Source organism: Rhinoderma darwinii, chromosome 1, assembly GCF_050947455.1.
Source record: "Rhinoderma darwinii isolate aRhiDar2 chromosome 1, aRhiDar2.hap1, whole genome shotgun sequence".
Classification (NCBI taxonomy): domain Eukaryota; kingdom Metazoa; phylum Chordata; class Amphibia; order Anura; family Rhinodermatidae; genus Rhinoderma; species Rhinoderma darwinii.
Window position 1 is genome coordinate 362,741,871 of NC_134687.1, and position 24,562 is coordinate 362,766,432.

Here is a 24,562-nt window from a genome sequence, read left to right on the forward strand (position 1 = left end):
TGTACACCTGTTTGTCCATCACTTGACCATGGACAGATTTTTATCCACTGGAAGTAAACAATGAAGGGTACTAATGATAGCAAACATGGTTCTTTAACCCCTTAGTGACCAGCCTATAGAGGATCCTACACTAGCTTAGTAATGCCCTATCTCCTAGCTAATCTGATAGGCGCTGTCACACTGATAATTTTACTAGCATTATGTCCCAAAACATTCATTATTTTAAAAGTTATGAGCTTTTTTTCTAAAGATTTAAATGAGCCTTTATTGGACAAGTGGGTGTCAACACTAGTGATTCTCCTGAGGAGGAGATACCGAACATCTCTGACGCTGTCCTATCAGCATCCAGCTGCTTCACACAGTGTGAGAGACTGAGGCTGGAGGGGAGGGGATCACTTCAAACAGCCATATCTCGGGTTGTAGATCACCTAGAACAGCGGTTCTGGTGGCATATGAAAGAGGAGATTCTAATCACACAACCGGAGAAATCGCCAGTTGAAAACACAGTCGGGAATGTAAGCTGTATACTATAAGATCACGCTGTGTTGCTGGGCAGGGCAGGGGGAGAAGCTGTATGCTGATTGGACAGCGTCATACAGAAAACATTACACTGTCCAGAGTGAAAAGAAAGAGTTACCTCCTATTTGGCTATTAGAGCACATTAGCATATTTAGAAAAATGCTCGTACATTGCAAATAATAAATTTTTTTTTTTAAACAAATCACACTGTAGTTATGAGCAGCAAAGCACCTATTGGATTAGTTAGGAGATGGGGGATTAATGAACTGGGGACTGAGCCTCTTTAACGAACAAGTTATTATTTAAGTTTTTCCATCGTTGCATTCAAAGAGCTATAACTTTTTTATTTTTGTGTCGGCATAGCTGTATAAGGAATTATTTTTTGCGGAGCTAGTTGTATTTTTTAATAGCACCATTTTGGGGTACATATAATTTATTGATTAACTTTTATTAACTTTTTTGGGTGAGGAATAGGAAAGAAACCAGCAATTTCACCACTTTTTTGCGTCCTAAATTTACACCGTTTATGGTGTGGTATAAATGACATAATAACTTTATTCAGCGGGTCGTTACGTTTGCGACAATACCAAATTTATATTGTTTTCTATTTCACTACTTTTACATAGTATTTGTTTTTGTGTCGCCATATTTTAAGAGCCATAACTTTTTTACTCTTCCACCAATGCAGCGGTGTGATGGCTTCTTTTTGGCGGGACGACTTGTAGGTTTTATTAATACCATTTTGGAGTACATGCGACTTTTTGATCACTTGTTATCAACTTTTTGATGAACAGAAAACTGCAATTCTGGCATTGTTTTTTATTTTATTTTTTTTTACGGCGTTCACCGTGTGGGTTAAATAATGTAATAGCTTTATAGTTGGGGTCGTTATGGATGCGGCAATACCGAATATGTCTAATTTTTCAACTTTGTTTTTTTTTATAATAAAGTATTTTATCGCATCGTGGGTGGGCCGAGAGAGGGAGCCGCCTCCCTCTAAAACCACGCACATGAGGCACTCACTATTAACCGCCGCATCTGAGGAGTTAAACGGGCTGGATCGATACTGATTTAAATCCTGTCTGATCAAGCAGGTCTGCTCTAAGCCCTCAGCTACCTCCAGTAGCTGAGAGCAGGGAGCTTTAACTGCTCCCGGCCGCTCAGATTTATTCTGATGCAGTGCCGTAAAAAGGCACATGCATGAGAATAAAGCCCGGTAGTGATTGCCGTAAAAACACCTATGGGTGGTCACTAACAGTTTAAACCATGGGGAATTGATACAGAGAGTCCGGCAGAGGCTTCCGTTGCACATGAAAATGGCGCCGGATTTCTCTCGAGGAACGAGTTTCGTTGTGTTACTGGTGTGAACTGCGCAGTTCACACACAGACGGTGCACGCTTCGGAGAATGGAACGGCTCCCATTCGCATTCTCTATGACACATATAGAGATGAAAAAAAAATGGCAGCCCCCATAGAGAAGTAAAAGTATGAATACATAAAAAAGTTTAACGTGACAACATAAATAAAATATTTTTTTGTTTACATTAGAAAAAAAGCAATAAAATTACAAAATAAAAAAAATCATGACACCTTCCCTTTGAGGCCTTATTCACACGAACGTGTTTAACGTCCGTGATACGCACGTGAAAATCACACGCGTCGCACGGACCTATGTTAGTCAATGGGGCCGTTCAGACATTCCGTGATTTTCATGCATTGAAGTCAATGGGTGGGTGAAAATCACGCGCAGCACACGGAAGCACTCCCGTGTGTCGTGCGTGATTCGCGCAACAGTAGATAAGGAAATTAAGGAAAAAATAAAAGCACTTCCTTAATTTCTTTTTCTAAACATCAAAACCGCGTGTCATAAGGATGGCATATGCGTGAAAATCACTCAGCCACGCAGCAAACACTGATGACACACGGAACTGCAACGCGCAAAAAAAAGCAGTGTTTTTTGCATGGGCAAAACGCACAAGTTCATGTGAATAGTGCCTAAGGAGAAGGATTCAGTAGTAAATTTCATTGTAAGTGAACAGTTAGCAGGAAGTAGGGGGGGGATACTGATAAGTGGATAAAGAGGCATTTTTCTGTAAAAAGATATGCTTACAAAGTTTCTTATATTCGCTTGTACTATTGATTTTATGCAAAGTTTAAATGTCATCGCCATATATTAGGGAATTTGTTGCCTATTGGGAGTCTGTCCCCAGACTCTTGAAGTGTGCAGTGTATGCAAATGAATGTGCTTTGCAGCCACAACTTCTTTAGGCACAGAAGTGCTGTGGCTAAAACCACGTGGTGCCTATTGGACAATTAGGCCGAGAGGCACATTCATCTATATAGAGCACATGTTTCAAATTTGTGCCCCAAGCAGAAGTTTGGGTCACCGTTCAGTGAGTGCAGTGGAACCCACTGAGATAATTCAGATGGAGCATCTAATAGATGTCTGCTGACAGATTCATTTTATTTATTCCTAGGGGGAAGGTGCTCTTTAAAACTATTTTGTCAGAGGAATTAAGAAAACTATGTGTGAAAACTTGTTCAGAATATTTGCTTATATCATTCTTTATACTGTACAGTATATAGAATCCTTAACAAAGAAATGTTTTGCTATTTACTGCTGCTTTGTCTTTCCTTTGCATTCCTACTGTACCTGAAGTGGTTAGGCTAAAAACAATTCAAGCCCAGTAAATCTCAGTAAAAGTAAAGACTACTTCTTAAGCCTAGTCCTGTCTTCCACCAAAGTTATCCCCTTACCGACATTTGACATAACTGTACATCATAGTCAGTAGGAAGGGAGTATGGAACGGGCTGAGTCCGCTGCGGGTGCTGACTGTATGTTACAGCCGACATCTCACTGTAATGGTCGGGATCGGAGATAACTCTGATCTCAGCCATTAAAGCACTTAGATGCCGCGGTCAATAGCGACTATTAGGGCATGACCACACGTGGCGGATTTCCTCCGCAACTGTCCGCATCAATGCCGCACAGAATCTGCGTTGCAGATTCTGCTGCGGATCTGCACAAAATGTGCAGTACATTGATGCGGACTATCTGCTGCGGACTGCGGGAAAAGTGCTTCCCTTCTCCCTATCAGTGCAGGATAGAGAGAAGGGACAGCACTTTCCCTAGTGAAAGTAAACGATTTTCATACTTACCGGCCGTTGTCTTGGTGACGCGTCCCTCTTTCGGCATCCAGCCCGACCTCCCTGGATGACGCGCCAGTCCATGTGACCGCTGCAGCCTGTGCTTGGCCTGTGATTGGCTGCAGCCGTCACTTAGACTGAAACGTCATCCTGGGAGGCCGGACTGGAGACAGACGCAGGGAGTTCTCGGTAAGTATGAACTTATATTTTTTTTTACAGATACATGTATATTGAGATCGGTAGTCACTGTCCCGGGTGCAGAAACAGTTACTGCCGATCGCTTAACTCTTTCAGCACCCTGGACAGTGACTATTTACAGACGTCTCCTAGCAACGCTCCCGTCATTACGGGAGCCCCATTGACTTCCTCAGTCTGGCTGTAGACCTAGAAATACATAGGTCCAGCCAGAATGAAGAAATGTCATGGTAGTAAAACCAATACGCTCCGCAGCACACATAAGATCTGCGGACTTCATTGCGGAATTTTGACTCTCCATTGAAGTCAATGGAGAAATTCCGCCATGAGTCCGCCACTGCTCCGCAACAGACAGAGCATGCTGCGGACACCAAATTCCGCTCCGCAGCCTATGCTCCGCAGCGGAATTTTACGCCTCGTCTAAACGAACACTGCTAAATTAAAGTGTAAGTCAATGGACAAACGGCTCCGCTGCGGATTAACGCTGCGGAGTGTCCGCAGCGGAATTTAAGTGAAATTCCGCCACGTGTGAACCCAGCCTCATTATTTATCCCACAGGGTGAACGTTATAATTTTTTTTTTTAAAAAGACAGAATTGCTGTTTTTTGTCACCTTAGTGGAATGTGGAATATGGAATAAGTAATGAAAAAGACCAATGTACATTAAAATAATACCAATAAAATGAACAGCTCGCCCCGCAAAAAACAAGCCCTTATACCACTCAATTGACAGAAAAACAGGAATGTTATGGGTATCAGAATATTATGACACGACACATTTTTTTATTTTTTAACAAATTGTTTTTTTTAGTAGTAAATCATATACAAAAAAATATAACTTTTGTGTCGCCGTAATAAGATTGACCCACAAAGTTAAGGTTACATGTCATTTTTACCACACAGTAAAATCCGTAAAAACGAAACCTAAAGAATAATGGAGAAATCGCTGTTTTATATCAATTCAACTCCACAAAGATTTTATTTTTTACCTTTTTTTAGTACATTTTTTGGTACAACACATGGTGCAAACTACAAGTTGTCCCACAAAAAACAAGCCCTCATACAACTATGGTGACATAATAATAAAAATAGGAGGAAAAACCGAAAATGAAAAAAAACAAAAAATGGCTGTGGCCGCAAGGGGTCAAAATATCCTCATATAGGCAGCACTGAAATCACGTGTGTTTTCACCATGTTTGAGAAACCTGGCTAAAAGTAACCAAAATAAGACACAATGTGGATGAAAATCAAGCCTCAGAAAGTGTAGTTCATATTGGCGGTATATTAAGTGTTCCGTTTCACCCTATAGTGAACTACATGTTTTACCCAGTGGACTGCTGGTGACTAATGTGTAACCTGGGAATGAGTCATAATTGGGCACTGTATACCTGAGAACTAGATTAATATTTATCCTGGGAGATGTTTTGGCCATGAAACTATTTATTAAAGTGTAGTTTCTTTGGGTTTGGTGTCTCTGAGCCAGAAAATGTTACTAGGTTCGTAAATAATTTATTAACAACAAATGAAAGATTAATTATTAATGAATGTCATTAGAGTGACAAAAAAACGGTGATAATTTGGCAACATCCAGCACAAGGGGTTTCCGGTAATAAAACTAGTTTGGGCCTAAAAGAAAAACATTAACATTATCTAATGTTCTATTTTAGGGCTAAACAAACTTTCATGGAAAACCAAATTTACTCACTTGAAATAATACGTTTTGGAGATATTGGCGCTAGATAAAAGTGAAGGGCTATTTTGAAAATTTGCAAGGGAGATGATTTATACTGGACATACCATATATATATATGTATATAATACTATAATATAATATATAGTAAATATCGTCACGTACTGTCTCCTAGACTGCATATAAGGGACTGATATAATTCCTAACGCTCAAAACTACAGGTGGATTGTGACACAGATAGTGTATTTCTAGACACCTAGGAAGGCCCACTATGATGAGAACCTTGCTCTCAGCAAATTGGCTGTTAGGGACCAAGGTGCCCATATACAGGGCCGGACTGACTACCAGAGGATCGTTCGGTATGCCCAGACTATGACCCAATAATGGATCCCAAAAGGTCTACCAGAAGACAACCCCATTTGGAGCTGACTTGAGAGCCAAGGACTTGCCGTTAGGGTATATTTCTTATGGGTGATTCACAAATAACCTTTTAGACCTTAGTGACGATATGTCCTATGTGTACAATGATAACCAAAAGTGGATGTGCACCTATTCTGTAGAGATGGTGGATGGACCCTCAGAATCATTCTCTGTGGATGGCCTAAGGGACCCCAGTCCGATGCTGCCCATATATTTTCCTTGTGTAGGGGCCCTTAGTTGTCTCTGTCTAGTTTATGTAGGAATGTTAGCATGTGAGATAATCTTAAATAATCACGGGCATGCTACAGCAATACACTTTTAAGACCATATGCATCACTTTCCTTATCCCAATGGGCCTTTTAACTTTTGCAATCCATGCTAATCTTTTAGTTATGACTCTATAAGGCTGGATTCACAAATGCATTTTTTTTTATTCAAACACATACCAAAGAAAGATCTCTTTTTTTTTTTATTCACCCCTGTTTTTAGTTTAAAAACTGCACCAAAGATGTCACCAAAATATGCATGTGTGAGTACAGCCTTAAAAGGGGCTATCTCGTCAGCACCTCTGTCAGCTGATTTTGCCGGGGGAAGCCATTGCCAGTCAGACATTTCCACTGCAGTGACATGGGAAATGTAATATTACATAGCAACCATTCAGCAGCAATTCAAAGGCTTACATTGAGGGTATGTGCACACGATGAGAGGCTTTTACGTCTGAAAAGACAGACTGTTTTCAGGAGAAAACAGCTGCCTCGTTTCAGACGTAAAAGCTCCTCCTGTGACGCTCGTAAATCTTGAGCTGCTCTTCATTGACTTCAATGAAGAACGGCTCAAATTACGTTGCAAAGAAGTGTCCTGCACTTCTTTGCCGAGGCAGTCAATTTACGCGTCGTCGTTTGACAGCTGTCAAACGACGACGCGTAAATTACAGGTCGTCTGTACAGTAAGTCGGCAAACCCATTCAAATGAATGGGCAGATGTTTGCCGACGTATTGTAGCCCTATTTTCAGGCGTAAATCGAGGCATAATACGCCAGAGTCGTCGTTTTTTTGGTCACCTCATATCCAACAAGATATGCCAGAGTCGTCGTTTTTTTGGTCACCTCATATCCTACAAAAATTTTTAATAAAAAGTGATCAAAGTCTCATGTACCTCAAAATGGTACCAATAGAAACCCCACAAAAAATAAGCCTTAATACTCATGTCAGAATATGGCAATACAAAACTAATTTTATTTTTGACAATTAGTTTTTTTCTATGCAAAGTAGAAAACGTACAAAAAACCTATTTAAATTTTGTATCACCATTATCGCATTGACCCGCAAAATAAAGTTATTATGTGGTTTTTACCGCACGGTGAATGCCGTGAAAACAAAAACACCCCAAAAAATGGAGGAATCTCTGTGTTTTTTTCTAGTTTCCTAGTACATTGTATGGTACAATAAATGGTGCCATGAAAAACTAAAACTCGTACCGCAAAATCAAGTCCTCATACTGCTTTATTGACAGGAAAAAAAAAAGTTATGGCTTTTGGAAAGTGGGGAGGAAAAAAACGAATAAAAATACAAAAAATGGCTGTGGCGAGAAGGTGTTGAAGTGGTTATCCATTAATTGTCTGATCGGTGGGGATCCCTCTGCTGGGACCAAAAAGAGGGGTCCCTGAGTGCCCTATGTCATTGAAGAGGTACTGCGCATGCTTGATAATTGCTTCATTCACTTTCACTAGGACTGCTGGAGATAGCGAGTCATCCTGTAGATAGGTGATAAACGATGATTATTGGAAAACCCCTTTAAATGGCATACAGTAACATATATACACACAGAAACACACCGGTTTATATATGCAGGACTATCATATAGAAAAAAAATTGATGTGATAGCTTGATTTTGGCAATTATTATGATTATATTAAATTACTTATACGATACTACAAATCTCCAGAAATTTTGGGGTGATCCTATAAAGCTATAAAGTAAAATAACTAAGAAAAAGGAATATTTTATTTTTTTTACTTTTAATGCATTATTGTTTTTTTCAGGAAAGAAGAAACAATTAACATCATGCACAAGTACAATAAAAATCACAGAAAAAAAAATCTATTATTTCGGAGAGGGGAAGAAAAAAAATATTGAAAGAAACACCACTTTCAAAAGAATTAGGACCTCCAAGGAGAGAACACAGGAAGTCCATGCCATGTTGTTCCCATTTCTGGGGAAAAAGCTCTAATTAGTAAAAAGATGGCAAGAATCTTGGCTGTACTGCAGCCCAAAATGGAACAGGAATCGCATGGAAGCTTCTTGGAGGTTTGAGGTATCTTCCATTAAAAAAGAGATTTTCTTTTGGCAACAGTCAAAACATTTCAATGAAAGGATTTCCTCAGTATGGGGCAGTGTTCTTAGGTGCTTTTCAGTTAGCCATAGAGACACAAACTTAACATAGTCAAGGTTGTCTATGATTATCTTTAGAGACAGACAGAAGCAAGCAAGGCAGCCAAAGTCCGCAAACCATCTATTGCAAGTTTGCCAAACTGTTTAAGGCAATTTACCAGTTGATTGCCTCATAAAATTGATTTATGTGCAAGCTAGACTATGTAGCTTCTACAGACTTCAATGAGGAGAATCACGCAATTGCACAGCCATCTTGCAACTTCTCCTTCTGTATAGTCTTGACTTCAGCTACCCTCGTTCTCCTAGAGATGAGAGCCCCCACATTTATGGCATATCCAGTGGATATGATATAAATGTCTGAAGTAGGAATACTCCTTCAACCCCTTGCCAACCAATGACGAAAATGTACATTATGGTCTGCTGTCATTTGCCAAATCATGACTTAGTTTCTTCTCAATCATATCAAAAATACTGCCAATGTACCCACAAGATCAATGGTGGGAGAGTGGCTGTAATACACAGCCCTGCTCCCTCCGCAACACTAGGGATTAAAGAAAACTCTCACCTCGGCAGTTAAAAGGGATTTCCAGTCTTTAAAAATGTAGTGCAAATGGTTTAAGTGCAGAATGTTAGGTCCCCCATAGACGCCTAATGGGTAAATTAAGGACTATAGGTTTAGAAAATATAGTTTGTAATTGGATTGAGAATTGGCTCAAGGACCGTATCCAGAGAGTTGTGGTCAATGATTCCTACTCTAAATGGTCACCGGTTATAAGTGGTGTACCCCAGGGTTCAGTGCTGGGACCCCTATTATTCAACTTATTTATTAATGATATAGAGGATGGGATTAATAGCACTATTTCTATTTTTGCAGATGACACCAAGCTATGCAATATAGTTCAGACTATGGAAGATGTTCATGAATTACAGGCAGATTTAAACAAACTAAGTGTTTGGGCATCCACTTGGCAGATGAAGTTTAATGTAGATAAATGTAAAGTTATGCATCTGGGTACCAACAACCTGCATGCATCATATGTCCTAGGGGGAGCTACACTGGCGGATTCACTTGTTGAGAAGGATCTGGGTGTACTTGTAAATCATAAACTCAATAACAGAATGCAGTGTCAATCAGCTGCTTCAAAGGCCAGCAGGATATTGTCGTGTATTAAAAGAGGCATGGACTCGCGGGACAGGGATGTAATATTACCACTTTACAAAGCATTAGTGAGGCCTCATCTAGAATATGCAGTCCAGTTCTGGGCTCCAGTTCATAGAAAGGATGCCCTGGAGTTGGAAAAAATACAAAGAAGAGCAACGAAGCTAATTAGGGGCATGGAGAATTTAAGTTATGAGGAAAGATTGAAAGAATTAAACCTATTTAGCCTTGAAAAAAGACGACTAAGGGGGGACATGATTAACTTATATAAATATATTAATGGCACATACAAAAAATATGGTGAAATCCTGTTCCTTGTAAAACCCCCTCAAAAAACAAGGGGGCACTCCCTCCGTCTGGAGAAAAAAAGGTTCAAGCTGCAGAGGCGACAAGGCTTCTTTACAGTGAGAACGGTGAATTTATGGAATAGTCTACCGCAGGAGCTGGTCACAGCAGGGACAGTAGATGGCTTTAAAAAAGGGTTAGATAATTTCCTAGAACAAAAAAATATTAGCTCCTATGTGTAGAAATTTTTCCTTCCCTTTCCTTGGTTGAACTTGATGGACATGTGTCTTTTTTCAGCCGTACTAACTATGTAACTATGTCACTAAGTAATGTACTGTCTGTAGCTAAAATGTGTCAGGATTCAAACCCTGGATACTCCTGTGTCCCAGGCACTAGCACTTCTCAAGGAGCCACTGGTGCCGTGACCATATCCAGTTTTGGATTTAAATGTCTAGCTTCTCTTGATTCCTTACCTTGATTGGTCTCACCATTGTGGCTCCTACATAAGCCTAGACCTTGTAGTACCTCCTTGCCAGACTGTTGAGCTTCCTGCTTGTGCTTAGTCCCTCTCTGCCTCACTTTACTACCAATTGTTGTTTATCTATGTACCGAACCTAGACTGTTATTTGATTACTCTTGCTGTTTGCCCCCCCTGCTCGATTATTTCAGCCACTGGACTCTGATACTGCAACAGTCCTTGACACAATGTCTCTTTAAACCAGTCTCACATGCAGTCACATGACTATGCTCCTGGTGTTTAAAGGGGTTATCCGGGGACCAAAAATTGCATTGCAATAGTATATTTATCTGAAACTAAGTAACTTACTAATATACTTTAATTAAAAATTATGTACTAATTGGTGCAATCCAGACCTCATGAATTATTCAGGAAAGGCTAGAGCTTTTCTAATAATGATGATGCTCCGACACGGCCCCACGTGACTGAGCTCTTGCTTCATGTGCTGTTCGTGAACATGACCGCAAGGGGCAGTCAAATTGCCTATTGCTTGAGTCCCGAGCAGAGCATCAGCTAGCGCTTTGCTCGGGACTCCAGCACTGCTCCCGGCGTCCATATTTGGTCAATCAGGGGTTTCCTATCGCTGGAGTCCCCGAGCAGAGCATCAGCTGATGCTCTGCCTGAGGACTCCACAACTTCTGCCGGCGTCACTGTCACTGTCCATATATGGACAATGACATTGGAAGCAGTACTGGAGTCCCCGAGCAGAGAATCAGCTGATGCTCTGCTTCGGGACTCCAGTACGGTTGGCGACGTCAGACAGTGACAGTGACGTGGGCAGAAGTCCTGGAGTCCCCAAGCACAGCATCAGCTGATGCTCTGCCTGGGGACTCCACAACTTCTGCCCATGTCATTGTCACTGTCTAATAATGGACAATGACGTCAGCAGAGCATCATTGTCCATATATGGACAGTGACAATGACGTGGGCAGAAGTTGTGGAGTCCCCAGGCAGAGCATCAGCTGATGCTCTGCTCGGGGACTCCAGCAATAGGAAACCCCTGAATTGACCAAATATGGACGTCGGGAGCAGTGCTGGAGTCCCGAGCAAAGCGCTAGCTGATGCTCTGCTCGGGACTCAAGCAGTAGGCAATATGACAGCCCCTTGCGGTCATGTTCACGAACAGCTCATGAAGCAAGAGCTCAGTCACGTGGGGCCGTGTCAGAGCATCATCATTATTAGAAAAGCTCCAGCACTTACTGAATAATTCATGAGGTTTGAACTGCACAATTTAGTACAGAATTTTTCATGAAAGTATATTAGTAAGTTACTTAGTTTCACAAAAATATATTATTGCAATGCAATTTTTGGTCCCCAGGTAACCCCTTTAACTCCTGCTTGTGTGACATTCCGTACACTGAACACGTGATTATCTCCTATCTCCCTGTAGTATGGGACCTCACACATCACATGCCCCTTATGTCCACTGCTCCGCTCCCTGCTCTCCCCCCTCCATCCCTGTCTCTGGAAGAATCGTGTTTCACACGCTGGGCAGCTGACATTGCAAAGTATAGCAGTAGAGCTGTGTCTCAGTAGTAGAAAGGGAGTAATTAGAGCACTTCCTTACACCTGGTGCTAGAGGGGCTTGCAGGCAGATGTAAATATAGGCAGTCTGTGAAACGGTAAAGGAATCATGGGAACTGTAGTCCTTTACATTGTAATCCCGCCCACAGCAAGCACTAGCAAAATTAAAACAACAGTGCTGCACAGAGCTGGGCAACATAATAAAAATTTAAATGACTACTTCTGAGCTATAATGCCATTATCTGGTTGCCATTCAGATACATATAAGTACTTTTCTGTGTTTCATAAGCTCAGATAGCTGCATTGTACAAGAGGGAATGCCACTTGTAATGGTGATCACTGGTCCTGGTGGTTTAATTTCCGAGACGGACATCAATATGGAGACAGCCCAGGACCAGACAAATGTGCCAAGGACTAGCTCTTGTAAATGCCTATTATGTCCTAATAGGTGCCTATGCATAGGCACAATTTGCCTACATGCAGAAGTGTCAGCATTTTGTTAAAAAATGTAAGTGAAAAGTTAAACTCTTCCCGACATCCGCTGTATATATATGGCGCACGTCGGGGGGAGGAGGAATGGAGCGGCTCACGGGCGAGTGTGTTACAGCCGACACTTCCGGGTAACGAGCAGTCAATCCCACTCGTTTAACCCGTTAAGGGCCACGGTCAATAGTGACCGCAGTATTTAAATACATTAGTATTGCAGTATATCATGCAAGCGATCAAGTTCCCTAGGGGAACAAGTAAAAAACAGTAAAATAAAGTTTTTTTTAATAAATAAAAAAAATATATTAAAAGTCAAAAAAAACACCCTTTTCCCATAAGCACAATCAAATAAATAAATTAACATAACTGGTATCGACATGTCCGTAAAAGTCTGAACTATTACAATATATCGTTATTTAGTCCACACGGTGAACGCCGTAAAAAATAAAAAAATTTAAAAAAGTCAGAATTGCTGTTTTGTGGTCACATCATCTACCACAAAAAATAAAATAAAAAGTGATCAAAAAGTCTCATGTACCCCAAAATGGTACCAATATAAAGTAAAACTTCCCCTGCAAAAAATAAGCCCTCATATCACTAAATTGACGGAAAAATAAAAAAGTTATGGCTCTCAGAATATGGCGACAAAACTCAAATCTTATTTTTAACAATCAGTTTTTTCCTTGAAAAAGTAGTAAAACATAAAAAAAACTATATAAATTTGGTATCGCTGTAATTGTATTGACCCGCAGAAAAAAGTTAACATGTTGTTTTTACCACACGGTGAACGCCATAAAAATAAAACCACCCAAAAATGTAGGAATCAGTTTTTTTTTCCTATTCCACCCCACAAATATATTTTTCTCAGTTTCCCACTACATTATATGGTACAATAAATGGTGCTGTGAAAATCCAAAACTCGTCCCGCAAAAAAGAAGCCCTCATACGGCAATATTGATGGGAAAATAAAAAAGTTACAGCTTTTGGAAGTTGGGGAGGATAAAATTAAAGTGAAAATCCAAAAAATGGCTGCGGCGGGAAGGGGTTAAAATCCCTATATGGGACATAATGAACGCATAAAAAAAAGGCACCAAACATATTTTATTTCATAAAACAATATAACTTTAAAAAACAAACAAACATATTTAGTACCTCAATTACATAACTTATAATATATCGTACAGTGTGTTATATATATACACTACCGTTCAAAAGTTTGGGGTCACCCAAACAATTTTGTGTTTTCCATGAAAACTGACACTTATATTTATCAAATGAGTTGCAAAATGACTAGAAAATATAGTCAAGACATTGACAAGGTTAGAAATAATGATTTTTATTTGAAATAATAATTTTCTCCTTCAAACTTTGCTTTCGTCAAAGAATGCTCCATTTGCAGAAATTACAGCATTGCAGACCTTTGGCATTCTAGCTGTTAATTTGCTGAGGTAATCGGGAGAAATTTCACCCCATGCTTCCAGAAGGCCCTCCCACAAGTTGGATTGGCTTGATGGGCACTTCTTGCGTACCATACGGTCAAGCTGCTCCCACAACAGCTCTATGGGGTTGAGATCTGGTGACTGCGCTGGCCACTCCATTACAGATAGAATACCAGCTGCCTGCTTCTTCCCTAAATAGTTCTTGCATAATTTGGAGGTGTGCTTTGGGTCATTGTCCTGTTGTAGGATGAAATTGGCTCCAATCAAGCGCTGTCCACAGGGTATGGCATGGCGTTGCAAAATGGAGTGATAGCCTTCCTTATTCAAAATCCCTTTTACCTTGTACAAATCTCCCACTTTACCAGCACCGAAGCAACCCCAGACCATCACATTACCTCCACCATGCTTGACAGATGGCGTCAGGCACTCTTCCAGCATCTTTTCAGTTGTTCTGCGTCTCACAAATGTTCTTCTGTGTGATCCAAACACCTCAAACTTCGATACGTCTGTCCATAACACTTTTTTCCAATCTTCCTCTGTCCAATGTCTGTGTGCTTTTGCCCTTTTTTATCTTTTCCTTTTATTAGCCAGTCTCAGATATGGCTTTTTCTTTGCCACTCTGCCCTGAAGGCCAGCATCCCGGAGTCGCCTCTTCACTGTAGACGTTGACACTGGCGTTTTGCGGGTACTATTTAATGAAGCTGCCAGTTGAGGACCTGTGAGGCGTCTATTTCTCAAACTAGAGACTCTAATGTACTTGTCTTGTTGCTCAGTTGTGCAGCGGGGCCTCCCACTTGTCTTTCAACTCTGGTTAGAGCCTGTGTGTGCTGTCCTCTGAAGGGAGTAGTACACACCGTTGTAGGAAATCTTCAGTTTCTTGGCAATTTCTCGCATGGAATAGCCTTCATTTCTAAGAACAAGAATACACTGTCGAGTTTCACATGAAAGCTCTCTTTTTCTAGCCATTTTGAGAGTTTAATCGAACCCACAAATGTAATGCTCCAGATTCTCAACTAGCTCAAAGGAAGGTCAGTTTTATAGCTTCTCTAAACAGCAAAACTGTTTACAGCGGTGCTAACATAATTGCACAAGGGTTTTCAAGTGTTTTCCAATCATCCATTAGCCTTCTAACACAGTTAGCAAACGCAATGTACCATTAGAACACTGGAGTGATGGCTGCTGGAAATGGCCCTCTATACACCTATGTAGATATTGCATTAAAAACCAGACGTTTGCAGCTAGAATAGTCATTTAGCACATTAACAATGTATAGAGTGTATTTCTGATTAATTTAATGTTACCTTCTTTCAAAAATAAGGAAATTTCTAAGTGACCCTAAACTTTTGAACGATAGTGTATATATAAAAATAATAAAAAAGAAATGGAAACAAAATATTCCAAACATCTTGATTTATTCAGTATCGAGTATGAGCATCACACGCAGAACTATACGCACTTACATGCCTTGGCATGCTATCAATGACGTTATTAATGGTTGTCTGAGGAATATTATGCCACGCTGAATGCGCTTGTCAAGCAAATCATCAAGATTGGCTGCAGGCAGCTCCCTTTGCAATTGCCGACCAATGACGTCCCAGGTGTGCCCGATGGGAGACAAGTCCAGAGACACGACTCAAATTAAACCCCACATGGCTTACACCTTCTGTGAAAGGTGCAATACATGACAAAAAAAGGGCATTTAAAAAATACAAATCTGAGGGTACAGCTGTAGCCTTTGTAAAATATAAAGAGCTTAATAAAATCTGTAAAAATGTAATAAAATTAGCAAAAATACAAAATGAAAGGCAGGTGGCCAAGGATAGTAAAACAAATCCTAAAAAATTCTTCAAGCATATAAATGCAAAAAAGCCAAGGTCTGAACATGTAGGACCCCTAGATAATGGTAATGGGGAGTTGATCACAGGGGATCAAGAGAAGGCAGAGTTACTAAATGGGTTCTTTAGCTCTGTATATACAACTGAAGAAAGAGCAGCTGATGTAGCCGGTGCCAGTGCTGTTAATATATCGGCTGATATACTGAATTGGATGAATGTAGAGATGGTCCAAGCTAAATTAAATAAAATAAATGTGCACAAGGCTCCGGGACCAGATGGGTTACACCCTAGAATTCTTAAAGAGCTTAGTTCAGTTATTTCTGTCCCCCTTTTCATAATATTCAGAGAATCTCTAGTGACTGGTATAGTGCCAAGGGACTGGCGCAGGGCAAATGTGGTGCCTATTTTCAAAAAGGGCTCTAGGTCTTCCCCGGGTAATTATAGACCAGTAAGCTTAACATCCATCGTGGGGAAAATGTTTGAGGGGCTATTGAGGGACTATATACAGGATTATGTGACAATAAATAGCATTATAAGTGACAGCCAGCATGGTTTTACTAAGGACAGAAGTTGTCAAACTAACCTAATCTGTTTTTATGAAGAGGTAAGCAGAAGTCTAGACAGAGGGGCCGCTGTGGATTTAGTGTTTTTGGACTTTGCAAACGCATTTGACACTGTCCCCCATAGACGCCTAATGGGTAAATTACGGACTATAGGTTTAGAAAATATAGTTTGTAATTGGATTGAGAATTGGCTCAAGGACCGTATCCAGAGAGTTGTGGTCAATGATTCCTTCTCTGAATGGTCACCGGTTATAAGTGGTGTACCCCAGGGTTCAGTGCTGGGACCACTATTATTCAACTTATTTATTAATGATATAGAGGATGGGATTAATAGCACTATTTCTATTTTTGCAGATGACACCAAGCTATGTAATATAGTTCAGACTATGGAAGATGTTCATGAATTACAGGCAGATTTAAACAAACTAAGTGTTTGGGCGTCCACTTGGCAGATGAAGTTTAATGTAGATAAATGTAAAGTTATGCATCTGGGTAGCAACAACCTGCATGCATCATATGTCCTAGGGGGAGCTACACTGGCGGATTCACTTGTTGAGAAGGATCTGGGTGTTCTTGTAAATCATAAACTCAATAACAGCATGCAGTGTCAATCAGCTGCTTCAAAGGCCAGCAAGATATTGTCGTGTATTAAAAGAGGCATGGACTCGCGGGACAGAGATGTAATATTGCCACTTTACAAAGCATTAGTGAGGCCCCATCTAGAATATGCAGTTCAGTTCTGGGCTCCAGTTCATAGAAAGGATGCCCTGGAGTTGGAAAAAATACAAAGAAGAGCAACGAAGCTAATAAGGGGCATGGAGAATTTAAGTTATGAGGAAAGATTGAAAGAATTAAACCTATTTAGCCTTGAAAAAAGACGACTAAGGGGGGACATGATTAACTTATATAAATATATTAATGGCACATACAAAAAATATGGTGATATCCTGTTCCTTGTAAAACCCCCTCAAAAAACAAGGGGGCACTCCCTCCGTCTGGAGAAAAAAAGGTTCAAGCTGCAGAGGCGACAAGGCTTCTTTACAGTAAGAACGGTGAATTTATGGAATAGCCTACCGCAGGAGCTGGTCACAGCAGGGACAGTAGATGGCTTTAAAAAAGGGTTAGATAATTTCCTAGAACAAAAAAATATTAGCTCCTATGTGTAGAAATTTTTCCTTCCCTTTTCCCTTCCCTTGGTTGGACTTGATGGACATGTGTCTTTTTTCAGCCGTACTAACTATGTAACTATGTAACTATGTAACACTGCAGGCCATGGTAGCACGATTAGGCCATGCAGGCTGTTCACAGAAGCACGAACAACATGCGGCCTGGCATTGTCCTGTTGAAAATGGCTTCTGGGACACTTTGGAGAAATGGCCGTACCACTGGTTCCACGACCAAATCAATGTAACGCCGAGCTGTTGTACCTGAAATGTAGACTAAAGGGGTCTGGCTACCGTACATTATGCCACCCCACACCATAATCCCTGTGACGTTCCCTTGTAAGGGCCTCTTCATGGTGTTGCACACGTGTTCTCCAGACCAATCTCCAGCTATCATTGCATCCGAGACAAAAGCAGGACTCATTGCTGAAGAGGATAACCCTCCATTCCAGCCTCCATTGCGGTTTTGCTATGCACAATTATAGCCTTTGAGAGCGGTGGCGTGTGGTCAAAGGAAAACCTGTAGCTGGATGTCTGGCCCAAACTTTATAATTGGCTCTACACATTTAGGCATAAAGCGTACTCCTGCCTCCAGTGTTGTTGCAGGATGAAATCCATGTTGTATCCTGAATGCCATAAGTCCCATTTTCTTCTTTTGCTTTTCTTTATTGTTGTGTTCAGTGGGTGGAGGAAGAGTTAAATCCAAGGCCTTTGGCAAGTCGTAAGCAAGACATCGAACCACACTTAGCCTTGTACTTCTTGGTGGGAACAGAGTGATAAGCTGGTTTCCCTTGGAAGACTAAGGGTATGTGCACACGGTAGCAGGCTTTTACGTCTGAAATGACAGACTGTTTTCAGGAGAGAAAAGCTGCCTCGTTTCCAGGGCCGCCATCAGGAATTTCAGGGCCCCCTACAGCTAAATTTTCTGGGCCCCCCTACCGTGGCACCGCCTGTTAACGGTACTCCGTCCAGAACTATATCATGATACCCAGGGCCGCCATCAGGGGGGGTATTAGGGGTACTGATGTGAGAGGCCCGGCCAAACCTAATTGAAAGGGGGGCCCGGCAAACTGCCGCGACTTGCCTTTGGTAGAAAAAAAACAGGCCCCTGCAATGGGGCCCATTTTTTTCACCAAAAGAATGTCCTGAGCTGCGGGCCCCCCTTTCAATTAGGTTTTGGCCGGGCCTCTCACATCAGTAACCCTAATACCCCCCCTGATGGCGGCCCTGGGTAGCATGGGGGTCGTCAAAGATCGCTGCCCGTGCGACCGATTGCGCGCACCCGCAAACTCCCGCGCATGCGCACCTGCGACCGCCTGGAACCGCGCACCGAATTTTGAGGCAGATTTTGACCTGCCCACACTATCTTGCCGCGTTTTTTGCCCACGGCGATTGAGGACAGCAGACAAAAAACGCAGCGAATAATGCATTTTCTGCCTCCCATTGATTTCGATGGGAGGTCAGAGGCGGAACCGCGACAAGAAAGGACGTGCTGCTTTTTCTTTTTTCCGCGACTGGCTCCCATTGATTTCAGATTAAATCAATGGGAGGCGGTTTTGGAAGTTTTTTGGTGCTGATTCTGACGCAGTGTCCGAGTCAATATCAAGGCCCAAAAACTCTGTGAACTGGGCCTTATTGTTAGGGCTTATTCAGACGAACGTGTAATACATCCGTGAAACGCGCGTGATTTTCACGCGCCTCGCGCGGTCCTATGTTACTCTATGGGGCCGTGCAGACTGTCAGTGATTTTCACGCAGCGTGTGTCCGTGTGTCCGCTGCGTAAAACACACGACATGTCCGATATTTGTGCATTGTTCGAGCATCACGCACCCATTGAAGTCAATGGGTGCGTGAAAATCACGCCCAGCACTTCCGCAGCCGTATAAACTATGAATGAAAACAGAAATGCACCACGTGCTACAAACATACAAACAGAGTGTCATAATGATGGCGGCTGCGCGGAAATCACGCAGCCGCGCATCATACGCTGCTGACACACGGAGCTGTTATGGACCTTTTGAATGCGCAAAACGCCACGTTTTTGCGCGCGCCAATAGCACACGCTTGTGTAAATCCGGCCTTAGGGTAGGAACACACTAGGCATGAACACTGCGGATTTTATGCAGCACATTTTATTGTGGAAAATCTGCAGCGTATTACAGTCGCAGCAGAGTGGATGAGATGTGAACAAATCTCATTCACACGCTGCAAAAATAATGGACCTGCAGTGTGGCTTTTTAAGCCGCAGCGTGTCAATGTATTCTGTGGGATCGCTGCTCCTCTGTTGCGGAAATGCTGCGGTTCTGCCGCAAAAATCACAAATGAGAAAAAATAAAAAGGCACTTTTTTAAATTTATAAAAAAGTTTAGACTTGCCCCGGCCATAGTCCTGGTGACGCGATCCTCTATTCTTAGCGCAGCCCCGCCTCCTGTCATGACGTTTCATCCCATGTGACTGTTGCAGCGGTCACATGGTCTACAGCGTCATCCCAGGAGGCGGGGCTACGTTCAGAAGAGTAAGATGCGTCACCAGGACTACGGCCGGGGCAAGTCTAAACTTTTTTTTCCCTGCAGGATTCCCGCAGCGGACACGCCTCACCAAACCTGCGCCACTATTTGGTGCGGTTTTGCTGGCAGAATTCCCTGCGGCTACCGGGGCGGATAAGCTGAGGAGTCTTACTCAGCATATCCGCCTAGTGTGTCCCTTATGATGTCGCTCCTGGGGCTGCTGCCGCTCTCTAAATAGGCAGTTGGTCCAGTAGAATTTGGAATTATTTTTTTTTGTGAACCAGCTTAAAAAAAAATACAAAACTTTTGTGTTAGGGCCGGTTCACATCACCGTTCGCTTCCGTTCCGGGGTTCCGTCTGAGGTTTCCGTCAGGTGAACCCCCTGCAACGGAAAGTGAAAGTGACAGCACAGCACACATGGGATGAAACGTCATGACAGGAGGCCGGGCTGCGCTAAGAATAGAGGATCGCGTCACCAGGACTACGGCCGGGGCAAGTCTAAACTTTATCAATTTAAAAAAGTACCTACTTTTTTTTTCTCATTTGTGATTTTTGCGGCAGAACCGCAGCATTTCCGCAACAGAGGAGCAGCGATTCCACAGAATACATTGACATGCTGCGACTTAAAAAGCCACACTGCAGGTCCATTATTTTTGCAGCGTGTGAATGAGATTTGTTCACATCTCATCCCCTCTGCTGCGACTGTAATACGCTGCGGATTTTTCCACAATAAAATGTGTTGCATAAAATCCGCAGTGTTCATGCCTAGTGTGTTCCTACCCTAAGGCCGGATTTACACAAGCGTGTGCTTTTTGCGCGCGCAAAAAACGTGGCGTTTTGCGCATGCAAAAGATCCATAACAGCTCCGTGTGTCAGCTGCGTATGATGCGCGGCTGCGTGATTTTCGCGCAGCCGCCATCATTATGACACTCTGTTTGTAGCACGTGGTGCTTTTCTGTTTTCATTCATAGTTTATACGGCTGCGGAAGTCCTGGGCGGGATTTTCACGCACCCATTGACTTCAATGGGTGCGTGATGCGCGAACAATGCACAAATATCGGACATGTCGTGAGTTTTACGCAGCGGACAAACGCTGCGTGAAAATCACTGACAGTCTGCACGGCCCCATAGAGTAACATAGGACCGCGCGAGGCGCGTGAAAATCACGCGCGTTGCACGGATGTATTACACGTTCGTCTGAATAAGCCCTAACAATAAGGCCCAGTTCACAGAGTTTTTGGGCCTTGATATTGACTCGGACACTGCATCAGAATCAGCACCAAACAACTTCCAAAACCGCCTCCCATTGATTTAATCTGAAATCAATGGGAGCCAGTCGCGGAAAAAAGAAAAAGCAGGACGTCCTTTCTTGCCGCGGTTCCGCCTCTGACCTCCCATCGAAATCAATGGGAGGCAGAAAATGCATTTTTCGCGGCGTTTTTTGCCTGCTGTCCTCAATCGCAGCGGGCAAAAAACGCAGCAAAAAAACGCGGCAAGATAGTGTGTGCAGATCAAAATCTGCCTCAAAATTCTTTAAGGAATTTTGAGGCAGATTTTTTTTCTGCCTGAAAAATACTTTGTGTGAACAGGGCCATACATAAACAGCACTTTGACACACTTTACTCACCGTGTCAGAAGAGCTGCTCCCACTCCAGTCCTCTCTTTCAGGCGAGGTCTTTCAGGCGAGGTCTTTCAGGCGAGGTCTTCGGTCCAGACGTCCAGTCCTTCACCTCCAGCCAGGCTCCACGTAATTTGGGTCCATGTGTGTCCGCGGTTGCGCGCGCTTAGTTCGCGGGTGTGCGCGCGGCCGATCGCAAGTGCGCCAGCGGCCGATCGCGGGTGCGCGCGTGCTGTCGAGGCTGCGAGCGTGCGTGCTGTTGCTTCTGCGAGCGCCCGTGCTATCGCGGTTGCGCGCTTTTGCCGGGTGCGTGCTCGGACGGTCGCGAGTTTGCGGGTGCGCGTGATCGGTCGGCGGTGTTTGACGGGGGGGGCCCGCAGCTCACGACATTCATTTGGTGACTAATTGGTTTTTTCTACCAAAGACAAGTCGCAGCAGTTGCCGGGCCCCCCTTTCAATTAGGTTTGGCCGGGCCCCTCACACCACTACCCCTAATACCCCCCTGATGGCGGCCCTGCTAGTTTCAGCCGTAATTGCTCCTCCTCGCATTTTGCGAGGCTTCTCTGACAGCCGTAAATTTTGAGCTGTGCTTCATTGAGTTCAATGAAGAACAGCTCAAATTATGTCTGAAAGAAGTGTCCTGCACTTCTTTTGCCGAGGCTGTATTTTTACGCATCGTCGTTTGACAGCTGTCAAACGACGACGCGTAAATGACAGGTTGTGTTTGCCGACGTATTATAGCCTTATTTTCAGACGTAAAACGAGGAATAATACGCCTCGTTTACGTCTGAATAGGTCGTGTGAACCCAGCCTAAGAAAGCACCAGTAGGGAAGATACATATTGTCAGCCGATAATGGAAACAAACCTCTTAAGACAAGAAACACTCCATCCTTGAAGAAATAGCATGTTGTGCTTATGCGGTATATTTCACATGGTTTTAAAAGATACTTTATAGAACCATGTAGATTACATAATAACCGATAGAATATGTATCTCCTATCAGTACTACCTGAATGCCTAATGTAATGTGAAGGTTGTAAAAAGGCTACTCTTTCCAATACCAATTGAAACGCAAATTTGATCATCTTTGTGCTAAGGACCTTCTCTTTTCAGTTACTCCAACATACAAGTTGTGAACGCTGGACAGAGGTTCTATCTGGGTATAACTCAACCTCAAAGATGCAGACCATCATAAGCTTCAAACTAGTTGTTTTTTTGTTTAATCTACTTGTGCTCATGCCATGTCCTTTTGACATATGTTTGGCCACTATATGTTGACATTCCTTTTTTAGGAACACAGTTGCAAATTTCAAGCACATACATTTTAAATGTGCACGCCAAAACAAATGCCCGAACACGATGTGAGCAGAGCTTTACATTGGAAGGCATTTTGATTGGCATCTTTTTTTGCCCCCTTTATAGTTTTATGCTATTTTTTAATCACTTTTGGTTATGCAGTTGTAATGGCGGAAGGAGGTGAAGGGAACAAGTGAGCCCTAATCTACCCACTGCCCTGTCCCTGCCTACTTGCAACGACCCGCCCTAGGCGACGGGGTACAACTTGGCGGCGGTCCCTACGCTGACTAAGTGCAAGGGGATACAAACAGGGAACAAGCAAGGGAAGGGGCAGTAGCCCACGGAACACCGTGAGGGAACGGAGTGGTGAACGAGCAGTCAGGATCAGGATGTAATGAAGTATACAAACGCAGAGCACGGAGCAGGAAGCAAGCCGGGGGCAGAGCGAAGCAGGATAAGCGGGAACTGAAGCAAGGCTGAAGCACGGCAGAAGCAGGCTGGAGCAAGGCAGCAATGGGGCCAGGAAACCAAGAAGAATCACAAGCAATGAGGAAGAGAAAACGGCAGGTATAAATGGACAGGGGGCGGAGCTAACTCCGACTGACCAGGCCGCGATAGGCTCTCCCACTCCTGAGCCTACCACCCTGATTGGTGGGAGCCGGTGTCAGTCTACGAGGTCTGGCCTCAGGTGTCGATTGATTAATCCTGGGAGTATCCACAGACGTAGTGCCTGGCAGATCCTTTACAGTACTCCCCCTTTTATGAGGGGCCACCGAATCCCTTACTAAGAGGACCCGGTTTCATGGGGAAGAGAAGGTGGAACCTCCTGACCAATACCCCAGCGTGAACATCTCGAGCAGGTACCCAAGTCCTCTCCTCCGGCCCGTATCCTCTCCAATGGACCAGGTATTGGAGGGAGCCCTTGATCATCCTACTGTCCACGATCTTGGCCACCTCGAATTCCACCCCCTCAGGGGTGAGAACGGGAACAGGAGGTTTCCTCGAGGGGGACCAGCACGGGGAGCAGCGTTTAAGGAGGGAGGCATGAAAGACGTCGTGTATGCGAAAGGATGGGGGCAGCTCCAGACGGAAGGATACAGGGTTGAGGACTTCAATGACCTTATAAGGCCCAATAAATCGGGGAGCAAACTTCCTGGACGGGACCTTAAGGCGCAAGTTCCTAGACGACAACCACACCAGATCCCCGACGACAAACCGGGGGTTAGCAGAACGTCTTCTATCAGCCTGAATCTTTTGTACGCTCTGGGACGCCTCTAGGTTCTTCTGAACCTGGGCCCAGACTGTGCACAGTTCCTGATGAACGTTCTCTACCTCGGGATTATTGGAACAACCAGGAGAAATGGAGGAGAACCGTGGATTAAACCCGAAATTACAGAAAAACGGGGAGACCCCTGACGAGTTACTGACCCAGTTATTCAGGGAAATTTCGGCGAGGGGAAGGAATGAGACCCAATCAAATTGACAGTCAGAGATGAAACACCTTAAGTATTGTTCCAGGGATTGGTTAGTCCTTTCCGTTTGGCCATTAGTTTCGGGATGGAAGACGGAGGAGAAGGACAGATCAATCTCCAACTTTTTACAAAAAGCTCTCCAAAATAAGGAAACAAATTGTACCCCTCTGTCAGAAACTATATTGACTGGGGCCCCATGGAGACGCAGAATGTGTTTAACAAACAAAGCAGCTAACGTCTTGGCGTTAGGTAGTTTCTTAAGGGGCACAAAGTGGCACATCTTGCTGAAGCGGTCTACTACCACCCACACCACCGACTTGCCCTGAGATGGAGGCAA